Raw genomic sequence first — 12,985 nt, forward strand, 5'->3', positions numbered from 1 at the left:
TCATGTGTATGTATGCACAAGCCTGCAGTTGTGTAAGTGGTATGATGCCAAACAAAAATGACTATTCTTATAAACCTTCCTGTTTACTTACTACGGCAGCTACCTCAGTAAATGTCCCTGTGTTTAAAGTTATAAAGAGGCCATTCAAGGGATAACTAAAAGGCTTAGAAATCTCCAAGGATCAGACTCCAGGCATGAATTAGGTAATGGTCGTATTAGCATAGCCTGTTTTATGAGGTAGCTGATAACATTGTAACTAAGGAAAGTATGACATAAATTCGCCCCAGGAAACAGGAAAAATAGCTCTGTGGGCTGTTTCAAATTACTTATCCTGTGGGAATTTTAAGAATTCCTGTTAAATAATTAGCGACATGTGAATTTGATTTCCAATCGGTCTGATGCCATGAGAAGTCTGGGGATGCGGCTTTGTTAAGGAATATTGGTTCCTTTGTTGTTGAGTGAACTTCTTCCTCAGATTTCCTAGGGTCATGTTTACAGTAATTTACATCATTAGATACTATTTTATATTGGACTAAGAAGTAAGGCTTTCAGGCCCTTGCGTTTAGGAACACAAAAAAGCATTTTCAAGACAATAATGAAAAGCATTTTTAATCTGAAAATCTTGGGAAAGTAAAGTCAGCTGGAGAAGTTCCTAGCGCATACAGTCTTGTGGACTCACACAGCTGAGGTGGGGGATGCAGATGCAGTAAAAACTCTTTGACAAGCTGGAAGGTCCCAGGAACACTTCTGCTTCGCTGGTGGCAGTGGGCCCCCACGCCAACTGCCCACCTGCCTCCCAGACTGCAGGATGGGCTGGGTGTTTGCTGGGCAGAGGAGCAACCACTGGCTGGGTGCTGCCTCTGACAATGTATCTGTGCTGCACCAAGGCTTTCATTACTGGAGCTAGACTCTTCCTCTACGGGAAAAGAAATCATTAACTCTCCACTGCTGTTTTACATTTTCCTCTGACCACTGAGGCTTGTCTGAGGCCACTTTGATGTAAAACTGATGAAATTTTCTTTTGCACAAAATTTCCCATAGACCACCAAAGAGACTCAGTCTGCTTGGTGCTCAGACTTGCCACTCAGCTCCTACCGAACACCTCAACTTGCCTCCAGCCCAGGACCAAAGAGCACTCTCCCATCTGGCAGCTGTAGCCCAGGTTGTTATGCAAAAGGCAGTTTCTATCTATTCCATGTGCTCAGACTGCTCCTAACAGAAATGGCTTCTTCCAAGGACATCTGCATTTACCAGTCATGGGCTACTTCTAGTAATGCGTGGCTGTATGATGCTTAGGCACCCCAGAGGACAAAATGCAGGACGCTCTTCGGCAACAGTCCTGACCTAGATGTGATCTTGAATTCAGGTCTCAGAGATGCCCTCTAAACCTGTTGTAACCGCCACTGCGGAAAATGTGAGGAAATGCTGGGAATGGGATGAGACAGCCCTCCCTTCCCCACAGGAGAGGTGGGCTTGTGCATGAACCGACCCGACCTCATGCATACCTGTTCCACCACATGGAGAAGCAGGGGTGCATCCAGTTGCATACATATGTTTTAATCCTGTGGTTTTCTACAAATGTGGTTGAGGTGTAGGGTTGAACTGACAGGCCTGAGAAGCTGTGGAAAATACGTGCTGCAGAAAGAATGAATGCTACTCAGTCCAGCTTAAAAACTGCTAGGCTTTCTTTGTTTTGTTTCAAAAGACAAATGCTGGGGTATTTCTTATTTGCCTTCTGGTCTTTGAGGTTTAACATTCTCATAGTCAAACTCTTCTCTGTGGCCATGAAGGCTAAACATTTACTCTTCTGTAATGCAAGCTGTGAGTCATAAGTAATTGCAGGACTGGAAGAGGAATCTTACATAAACTGACTTCTTCCAGGAGACTTGCCCTCATTCCTGAGAGCTTCAACCCCTCTTAGGATTAGTGCAACAGTTCACAAGCTGCCCCTGGTTTTCTGTGGCACGTTAACCTCCACTGAATACTTCTTTTATCATTTATTTACGTTTGCTAGCAAATTAGTGGAAAGCCATCCTCTGACTCCTTCAATGCTTCATATCTGCATCTTGTGGTTTGTCATCTCAGCCAAGCAGGGATTTTGTTGTTTGGGTGTTTTTTTGTTGTTGTTTTGGCCAGTACGTTTATTTTTCTTAACAGCCTGGAGAGAAAAAAAAAAAAGCTTTGTAAAAGAATTGGCCTCAGAGGAGCTTCCATCTGTGGATATGGAAAAAACAGTTCCTATGTAAGAGTTTTCCTATCCCAAGGGAGATGTAAAAATTTTTTTTCCTTGTGTTTTAGCGACATTACAGGACCCTGATTAGAGGGGAGATCCACCCTGTGAGTTGCTTTGCAGAGAAGTGAAAAGGACAGTTGCTGCCTTGTTTGGTTCTGGGCTGTCACCTTTATTCCTTCCCAAGATAAAGCAGAGACAGACAAAAGAGCAAACAGAGTTAATAGATTAAGGCAAATTTGGGGCTGATTAGGCATGGTAAAGGAAGGAGTCAGTGCTCCATGGATAATTCACTATGAAACAGCTGCAGGCTTCTCTTTCGAGGCAGAAGGAGAGCTCAGCAAAGATTTTCAACCTAAATAGTTCTTGGCTTTTGAAACTTACGTTATGACTCAATCACAGCATTTTGCAGTTTTGTGCTGAATTAACTAAATTGCTCAAGATTAAAAAATAATGCCACACAAACTTTTTGGTTTGACACTTTTTAAAGCAAAACACTGCTTTTTTAAAACTTTCCGGTTTGGAACCTCCTTTCAAATTTGTTTTTAAAAAGTAGAAAAGAAATGACCACGTAAGCCTTGAAATCAAATTCAAATATTGAACAGTTTTTGATTTAATGAGTAGTTATTGATCACTGATGGTTTTAATGACTAGCTGTGTTTGTCCTCAGACAGGTACTTCAGCTGTAAGGTTTTTTTGTTTCACTGAATGTCCTCCTGCATCCAACCACTTTCCATTCCAATATCCTATGTAAATCCACAAAGCCCAACTCAGCTCCTCTGTGCCCTGTGCAAGTGTCAGTCTCAGAGGTGCTAAGCAGCTATAAACTTGGTCCAGCTGGCAGAGTAAGACATATCTCCGTTCCTTTTGCTGGAACAGTTCTAGCCAGAGAAGTGTACTACAAACATGCCAGCTTCCCTGATCCTGGCAGAAAATGGTTACCCAGTGCCATAGTTCTTGGTCTGTGTTTTTGGGATTGCTGCAAAAGATCACTTGCACTTGTGCAGAGAAACTCAGTATCACAAACATCATTAATCAGACATGCTCCCAGATATCTGGGACTTGCTGCAGGCAGGACTCATAGGGGCTGTTGCTTTTGGGCTTACCCACACTGACAGGTCCCTGCAGACAGATCTATGCATATGGGTCCATGACGAATGAATGCTGCAGGACCACTCTTTCCAATCTGCCTTGCAGTGCCTTAGAACAAAAAGTGGTCAGTTTCCACTTTTCTGTAGAGTAAGGCAAAACCAGGTCTGTATATTTATAATATATTTAGTCTCAAATTTACCCAGCCATTTAAAATTTCTGCCTCTGCGCTTCCAATTTCCTTTACTTTTCAAATTTTCATTTTTCTGAAGAAAACAAGCCCCATAGCATATTTAGATGATATATTTTGTAAAAAAATGAAACATTTCCATTCCCCAAAAGTAATTTCCAGAGCTTTAGAATAACAGCATAAATCTTAAAACCTGGAAACTGAATCTGAAAATGCAAATACATGAAAACCATAAATGATTTTGCATAATTTGGCATCTGTATGATTGTTAGATTTGCTCTGTTTGGAACGGTATTTTATTCTGGAATAACACACTATATACAGTAAAATAGCTCTAATCAGCTGCTATTAACTTTGCAATAGCTGGCAGTGAAGTCTAAGGTTTCCTTACAATGAAACAAGACATTTTACTAGATGGCCTTTTTCCTGGCTAGATGACCCTCTTTCTGCAACAAAGGGTTTACATGTGTGGAAATAAAATCTGGTACCTCCTCAAAGAGGAGAATCACTGCTTATCCCAATAGGATTTGCAAAGCAACTGCTTATTCCTCCCAGCCCAGCCTGTTGGTAGATTTTGGTCCTGTTGAAGCACAGGGCTCAGAGCACTAATTGACTTGAGCAAAGGACAGTGTTAGTTTCCTGCTGGGGGCCTGCTGAAAAATGTCAGTGTGTGTATCTGTGCCTATTTACTCCTTCTGCTGTGCTCTCTGATGCTCAGGCAGAAATCCCCTTCCTCAGAATTTTTTCCATGGCTGGATGCTGGCACAGTGAGTGAGAGACTTGCAGCAACGATATATATTACCTTCCATCTGATGACCACAGCGTGCACTGAAAAAGCTACATTTCCAAAATCTTTATAGGCTGGGTCACCCAAGGCACTGGAGAAAGGAAAGTTTGGAGGAAAAGGACCCTTGCATCTCAAAACTGCATGTGAAATTTACACGGACAAACCTCTATAGGAAGGCATGGCCTCGAGGAACATGTGAAGTGTGTAACAGCTGAAGAATCCAGTACGTGGTGCCTGAAGGCACTTACTCCTTTGTGTCAGCTGGCTAACTAGCATTAGTCATGTAGACTGGTATATCTGCCAGCCTTCCCTTAAGCACCTGTTATTGAGGCAAAATTTTGGGCTGGCCAGACAGTGGTGTAGCCAGTCTATCCATCAGTCCATGTTGCTTGTAACAATCCTGTAGCATCCAACCCAAAATTCAAAGTATCAAGGTGTAAAACATGAGCCCTTGTGAGAAGTGTTGTGAAAAGAGATTCTGAAGTTCCAGTAACTCCATGGCCCACCAACTCTGCAAAAATACAGCAGATTCATGCAGAAGTTTGCTACTTTCTATGTTGAATAATTCTTGCAACCTCTGGATAGCACAAAGGAGACCTCCCATCCACCTGACATGAATACAAGTAGGATCAGCTCAGTAGTTTTGTGTGTTATGACTGCACAAGCTTGAAAGACTTCTGGCCTTTTAAAACATTCAGGGTATGTGGTCAAACCAGGTTACTGTGTTTTCATGAAAAAAACTTGATTTCTTGCTAAAATTAAAAATCCTGCTGAGAATAAAAGTGCATAAATTGTAAATTCAGTTATTAATTTCTTTTTCTGAGCAGTCCTCGTTTTTATTTGGTGGCTGTTGATTCTCACATTGCTACCCAACCTACCGAACTGGCAAACTGTAGCGATGACGTAGACGCTGCTAGTGCTTTTGTACGGATAAGGTCTCATGTGCTAAGACTCATGTGAGCCCCTTTTTTTCAGCTGTCACTGTACAGGTCTGTATTGCATGAATATACTCCTTTTCTAAATCTTTTTGTTGTGTTGATAACTTTTCTGCCTTGTTCTCACTTGAGAACATGGCTTTCTGTTTCAACCCACTGAAATAAAACTTGAGCATAAGGGTTGTTGCACTTGGGTAAACCATTTCAATAAATCACTGCCTAACAACTCAAGAGGAGAATCAGGCCTGTTCCCCTCTAGCCTCCAACTTGCTTAAACCCCAGCCCGACATTTTGTTCCAAGACCTTACACCATCGTTTCTCTCCCTATACCCACACCCATTGGAAAATTAACCTCTTCTCCAAGGATCAAGAAGGGCAATCTAAGTCCCTTGGGAGTCCAGCATGACCTTTTTAAAGTTAGAGGCCCTTCCTGTCTGACACAATCCCCTGGAGGGGGTACACAGCTGAAATTGCATGAACTGAGCTTGCCTTGCAACCAGCTCAGCCAAGTGATTGCTAAACGCAACTGAACATTCACAGCAGAAACTTACCTACAGCCTGCAAACACTATCTCTCTGTAGTGAATCTGGGAGTTGGTGCAGCGTTGGGGACAAGTATTTTATGCAAGGTTGATGTGCACACTGATGAGAACTGAAAACACTCCATTGTTTTCAACACTGAAAACTACTCCTGGAACACAGCTGTGGCATGTCCCCACTGCCTTCTGATTCTTCTCATTCATTACTTGGGTTTGTGCATTTTGGTCGTATCAAGTGTTTGTACCTATGTCCAGATACAAAAATATAAAAGAAAGAGGGTGTTATCCTGGAAAATAACTTGATTATCTGATACCTTCACTGTGAAACCTTGTCATGGATTTCAAGCAGGGCGTCTAAAATGCATTAAGCTCTTACACAGAAATGTCCTGACCCAGCACAGAGTTAGCACACTGAAGCATTTAGGTGCATCCTAACTGGAAACACATCACCTTCATAAGTCTTCAGTTGACTGAAGACCCAGCACACAGTGAGGTCTGCTGAGAAATAAGCAGAAAAAGAGAGTCTAAAAATCATGTCTTGTGTGTTTTGCCCCCTCTTGTCTAGTAAAGGGGCAGCACTCACCACTTTATGCCCCTCCAGTCCCCAGAGTGCCATAGCAAACAGCTGGGACTGCAGCCCTTCCCACTCACATGTTCAGCCCTGTAAACCCCAAGAGAGTCAACTGGAACAACTCTCTGGGACAAAGATGATGCTGTTGCTATCCATCCACCTACTCAAGTCCCTACCACCAACTTTTGGCAGTTGCTTTCTACATTTTTCCCTTGCTTCTTATCCTTCAAGAATACAATTCAGCCCCCAGAAAGTCAAACACAAACTCTTAGAGCTGTTAAGCTAATTCAGCCAGGGGAAAGTTCCAGTTGTTTTTCTTTCATGACATACAGGATTTGATGAACAAGAAAACAAAACAGTTTTAGGGCCTGATCCAACTCAGAGAGTGCTCCCACTGCATGCTGTCTGAAAAAGGATGTCAAGACACAGATCTCATGCTGTGCCCAAGAAATTTCAAAGTTTTTTTGGGAACAGCTGACACCCATTGATTTCTAAAGTAGGCACCCAAATCCATTAACTGTTCTGGAAGAACCTGGCATTACTAGACAGTATCAAAAGCAGACAACAAGCCATTACAGAGGGAACTGTCTGCAGGAGAAGCATGTGAGTTCCTGTATGATCCAGGTTGGGTCTTCAGACATGACAGTTAAAAAACCACAGTTGTATTTTTCTGTGCCCTCAGCAAGGAGCCCATGGGCATTTTTGTACATCAGGTGAGGGCAGAGGAAATAATGAAAAAGGGAAAAAGAATTTGCATCTCCCACACGCGCATCATTAAACACAGAAATTAAAGGAGGAAGCCTCTTGGGGGCTACTGACAGTACAGAGAAAGTTAAAGATAAGGGGGCGAGGGTACTCCCATAAATCTGTATTAAAAGCAGTGAAACACAAAAGAAGGAACAAAAATCTCCAGACACAAGACCATCGTTGTGCTATAGAAGAATCCAAACTGTTGTGAAAAATCAGGAAAGAACAGCATGAATTGGTTAATTATGCAATAGGACATAAACTCCTACCATTCATCCCCAGTGTACAGTTAGGAAAAAGACAGTATTACGCAAATTATGAAATATATTGCTATTTTAAATTTTCTTCATTATTTACTGAAATTAAATGCAAGCTAAGAAGTTCAGAAATATTTCTTAATATGCTTTTGCCTCAGGAAAGGTCACTTATTGCAGGAAAATTTATTCCAATGGGGATGATCAATACCTTTAACCTGTAGCTCTCTTTCAGTCATCAGGTTCTCACCATCAGCAAATTGACCATAGACAGCTTACTACACTGTAGCTAAAACAGAATTAAAGTCTTAAACATACCTGAAGCAAGTAATCCCTGTCCTAAAGCAAGTAATCCCCATTCCTACCTTCAGTTCAGGTATCATGTTCAATATTGAGATTGTAAAACTATCTGGAATAATTTTGTCTCATATCTTTTCTCAGATGCATCCCCTTGAAGGCTTTGGGCATGGCCATTTCAGGTCTGCAGGCAGGAACAGATGGGGCCTGTGAGTGAATACTTTTTTCTAGTGAGCCGTTACAGAAATTGTGACCCCCAAGTTTTGAAACACAATTATACAGCCCTGAAGATGTCCTAAAAGACTATATGACATGATCCCTGGAAGCAGAAAGGAAGGCATAGGACAAATCCTAATTTCAAACTTCATCTGAAAGATATCAGTCACTCAAAACTCTGGCATATGGAGGTCAGCTAAAGTTTGTCATGGACGAAAGATCTTGTAACAGTTTCTCCTACTCTGGGACCACAGACACCATCAAAAGAGCCTAAACACTTCGCTATGCCTCAGTTTTCTCCCTTGTGTCTTTCATCTGCCAGACTCTGCAGAGACACATTGAGGTCCATAGCACTACCCAGCTGAGGATCTTGGCCAATTGGTACTTCTAGAAGAGCAATTACAGGCATATTCAATGTGCACTCTTGCACTGCTCCTAAAGCATACAGCTCCTTGTCAAACACAGCCTTGGCAACTCCTTACCAATAACTGATATGGCCTTGGAAGGACTTGCTCCTGAACTGGAGGAGAAATCCCCAAAACCCAGTTCAAACCTGCCCACAGAGCAGTCTGATAAGAAGCTGGGTGTCTGATAACTGGTTTGTACTCAAATAACACTGATTCTCATGGAAGTTGGAAGTCTCTTTCACTATGTGCCTGGGACATGAAAGTCCTAGAAAGCAGGACCCTGGTCTCAGGCGGCACCTCGGAGTTCTAGCCTAGCACAACTAGCAGCATCTGGCATACCTCAGGTCAATGCTGGTGCTTGTTAATGAGGTATAAATAGAAGGAAAAAGCTCTGGGATTCATTGACTAGACCTGTAAGGAAAGACAAGGCCACTGTCTGTGGCATGTTCCGACCAGTTTATTACTCTGTCTCCTCATTAATGAAGAGATGTCTGTTGGCTGCTAATCCAATACTCACACAGCCTGACAGAGGCACATGCCATGTTAGAACAATTTGTCATTTTATGCCATCTTCTGCTCCTGACTGGTTTGTTTAGTTTACCAAGAGAGGTCCTAAGGAGCTGTATGCCCTGGGCACAGCCTACCTATCCTGATGAGGCTTTGCAGTCCTTACAGACACTTAGGAGCAAATAAAGACCCTGCCACTTGCCTACATGCCTTCTCATTCCCTCTGGATGCCTGCACTAGAGGGAAGTGTAAACATGCCTGTCCAGCACTGTCATCCGTCAAAGGCTTTGTATCGCCACCTCCTCCACCATGGCCCTCCTCTTCCAGAAACTACCATGCTGCACCCATGTCAGTGACAGCATCCAAAATCTCCCAAAAGCTTCTGGACAGGTAATCCATTTTGGTACTAAATTCTAGGCTTTGCTTGACCTGAATAGCAGGAAAGACAACACAGCATCATTTTCTTTAGAAAGGTTATTTTTTCCATTGTTCAGGAAGAATCCTTCTTTGAAGGCAAGACACACAGGTATGTACAGTGTGAGCAAGTGAGGAGTCGTATTTTCTTCTGTGGTTTTCCTCCTTTACATACCATAGTCAACACAACCAACATGACCCTCGTAACAGAGCCTGAAGCACTCCTAGAAGCTTCCACATTCACCAGCTCCCCTTGTTCAGGTAGATGGACTGTTCTCAGCTCTTGGCTACCACAGCAATGCTGCAATGTGTACTCAAGCAGGCTGCTCCATAGTTAATTCTGTCCCCATGAGTGGATAATGTGGCAGTGATGATACACTCTGCAAGACGAAAAGCACAGTTGAGGAAGGGCCGCTAACAACCAAGCAAGGCACCAGCCAAGTCTGAGGAGGAGACACCATGCGTTTTGTGCTGCTGCTGCTGCCTCTGAAGGACTCTCCCAGTAAAAGGAACACGACAGTCTGGGTCAGCCTGACCTATGATATTTGCAGCCAAGGCCATCATGGCCACAGATGGAGAAGTGGGATTTCCTAACTGCAGAAAAAAAAAGAAACCAGAGGCATCTCTTATAAAAAAAAATTTAAAAAAATCACTGTACTGAAGCATAGACTGCCTTCTACTTGGCTGTCAGCTCCTTGATTGCACAAGTGAAAGAGAGGCGTATGTAATTTCTTATTGTCAAAGTGGACAAACTGTACATTCACTGATCTATTTTAACCGGTATGATTTCCTACCATAGAAGCCCTTCCTGTTTCTTTTCCCCTTCTTATGCTGAGATTCTGGCTGAGATGCTCTGGGCATGACAAAATAAGCAGCTGACTACTAGCCCAAGAGGCTAATTCCCCCATAACTCCTCCAGTGTCAGAGAACAACACTATTTTTCCATTGACACCTGAATATGCAAGAAACAATTTATATTTTGTAACAAAACGGTCAGCTACCAAAGCTTTACTTTGCAGTCGATAGTCTGTGAACCCTGAGGGCCCGTAAGTCCCATACCAGATCTGCCTATCCTGCATGGAGGGTTTGGACACCCCAGGAATGTCTAAAATAGTGCTGGGTACATGTATTTATGAACCTGAATCACCCTCAAATTTTCTGTGAGAGTCTGCAGCCAAAAATGGTAAAGTCATTGTGTGAGAAGACAATCTGACTCTACCCAGGAGAACATCCCACAGATTGTCATATATCACTTTCCAAAAAGAATAGACTCCAGTGCTTTGCTGCAATTTAAAAATAAACCATAAAAGGGTAACCTAAGCAGGTTCCGTAGAAATGGAATTGAAAGTCTTTTAATTCACAGTGAACGTTGTCTGATGTTAATTATATTCTTCATTCAGGGGTCTTGAGTCTGAGACAAAGGAATATTGTGATACAAACTGAAAGGTATTTAATAATGGTCATCTCATATGGAAATCTGTTCTCCAGGCTTTGCTTTTGCTGCAGAGCTGATGTTCAGGGGCCAAAATTATCAGCTCTGGTCAGCAGTTTGAGATGTGTGGTAGAACATAGGACCTTTGAGGTATGGGGTGAAGAAGAAAAGGGGCTAAAGTCACTGTCTGTGTTCTGAGGTCTTGCTGATGGGGTGTCTACCACATGGCTCAGGTTCCCATGCCAGACAAGAACCTACTCCATCAAGGCCCAGGGTGTCATCTCAGTGGTGTAGATCAAAGATCCCAGCTGCAACAGGACAGACCATGTAGGGCCTGGTCCGTTAAGGCTATTTAAATCCCTGAAAGAGCAGACCTGCACTTCAACAACCCTTTCCTAATCAGAAGATAGGGACAGCCCATGGTAGAAGATCACTGTAGAGCCAAGAGTGGCCTGTTTGCCTCTGCCAAGGACAGTTTGCATGATGCCTTACATGCATCCCATATTTGACTCAGATGCCATGCATAGCTGAGAAAACAGTGGTCTACCTGCTGTGCAAAGAAAGGCAGAGTCATCCTGGGTCAAACTAGAGCACTGGCATGTGCAGTATATGATCCTGACAGCAAGAAGCAAACCAACCTGACAGACAGCAAAACAATGGGCTTTGACCACCTCATAAAACTTTCCCCACACTCCATGGTTGTGCTGTGCAGCGGTCCAGGGCTGACTTGGACCTAGCTCTCATTCAGAGAAGTGCTCGATGTTTTTATACAGGTTCTCCTCTTCCCAGAGCATCCCTTCAGAGGAAGCAGGTGAATCACGCAGTCTCTCGTCATCATGACTAAAGCATACCACATTAACTGCTGCAATGGGACACCTCGTGCTGTTGATCTGGGATATGATGACACAGAGATTGTTGGATAAGAAGTTGTGCTTGGATGTTTATTTCCCTAAGTCAGGATGCGCAGCATGATGGTTAGCCCCTTGCTTCAGAGACAGGTGTCCAGGGTGACTGTGGTTATGTCACTTAATGTTGTCCTGTCCATTTCAGCAGTCCCCTCATGAGTGAACCAAGGATATATCTTCTGCTCATAAGTCTAATCCAGTGTGCTGAGTGCTGGGTCAGTCCTCCAGGAGATTCCTTGCCCAGAGTCAATAAACCCTGAGGTTTTCCCTGGAGTCATGTATGTGTCCGTGTATTTTTTCCTACATCTAGGACAACATTGGGGGGGGTTTCACCACTTAGACTTCCAATTGCCTTTGTGCTGGTTGCCTTTCTCGCCATAAGCCCCTCCTCTCCCAGTAGACTGTCATCTCCTGTGATGGCACCATAGCTGTCCCTAGCCTGCCAAATTGCCTTTCCTGGAGTGCTGATTCTCAGCAAAGTTGCATTTGCAGTGTGAAATCCAGGAACTTTCAACATCCACTTGGAAAACTCTCTCCAGTCTTTTTATGATAAGACGTGGTGTCCCATGTGCTTTATTTCCAGGACAGGAAACAGCTATCCATTGGGAAGAGAGATGGCACAGCCACATCTTTGGCAGCCTGTGCCATGGAGTGACACAACATGATTGCAACCATGGCTGCAACCCAGTGCAAGATGGTGCTGTAATTGTCAGTGCCCCAAATCCATTGAGCAGATTGCATTAGCACACCACTGTAGAAATGACAAGGTCATGGACTGCAGCTTTTTAATATCACAGGTAACCACACCATGCCACACTGTTCACAAATTTCTCATGTTACAGCATAGAACTACCAGGTTTTCTGCCCCTGTAGTTCCAGCAGAGAAGTGCTCACACAACCTCGTTCCTCTGGTGGTTAGAAACCAGACTAATTTCCAGCCAAAATTTAGATACTGGATTTGGATGCTGCTCAAGTGTTGGGAAATGTGGTGAGACTTTCGAAGAGGGTACCGCTAACGGCAAGGCCGAATGCCTTCGCTTTCAGGCATTTAAGAGAGTAAGCAATGCCACCTACTGGCACCAAAATGGAAGATTTAACTATTCTAGTGGGTTGGTGCGATGGAAAGATCATAAAGGAGAAGGCTGTCACTGTTCTTCAGATGGTCTTTTGCAGCTGAAAGCGAGGTGGAGGCAAACAGGAGCTTTTCTCACAAGTGTTACTCAGTTAAGCTCTGTAGGAAACATTCAGCAGCTGACTCGCTTTCACCATTTGACAATGAGTAGTGAGGAAAGAAGCAATTAGACCTGGCGTTGATGTGCAACCTGCATGCCCAGGCAGCCCCTGAACTTCCCCAGAAGGTGAACATGTAGTGATTAGGTGAAATTACACCCTTGCCTACCAATATTTGTGGGTGACTGCAAACTGGGTGTAGGAAAAGCCTCTGATGAAGGTAAGAATCTCATGCA

This window comes from Falco biarmicus, chromosome Z, assembly GCF_023638135.1.
Source record: "Falco biarmicus isolate bFalBia1 chromosome Z, bFalBia1.pri, whole genome shotgun sequence".
NCBI lineage: Eukaryota > Metazoa > Chordata > Aves > Falconiformes > Falconidae > Falco > Falco biarmicus.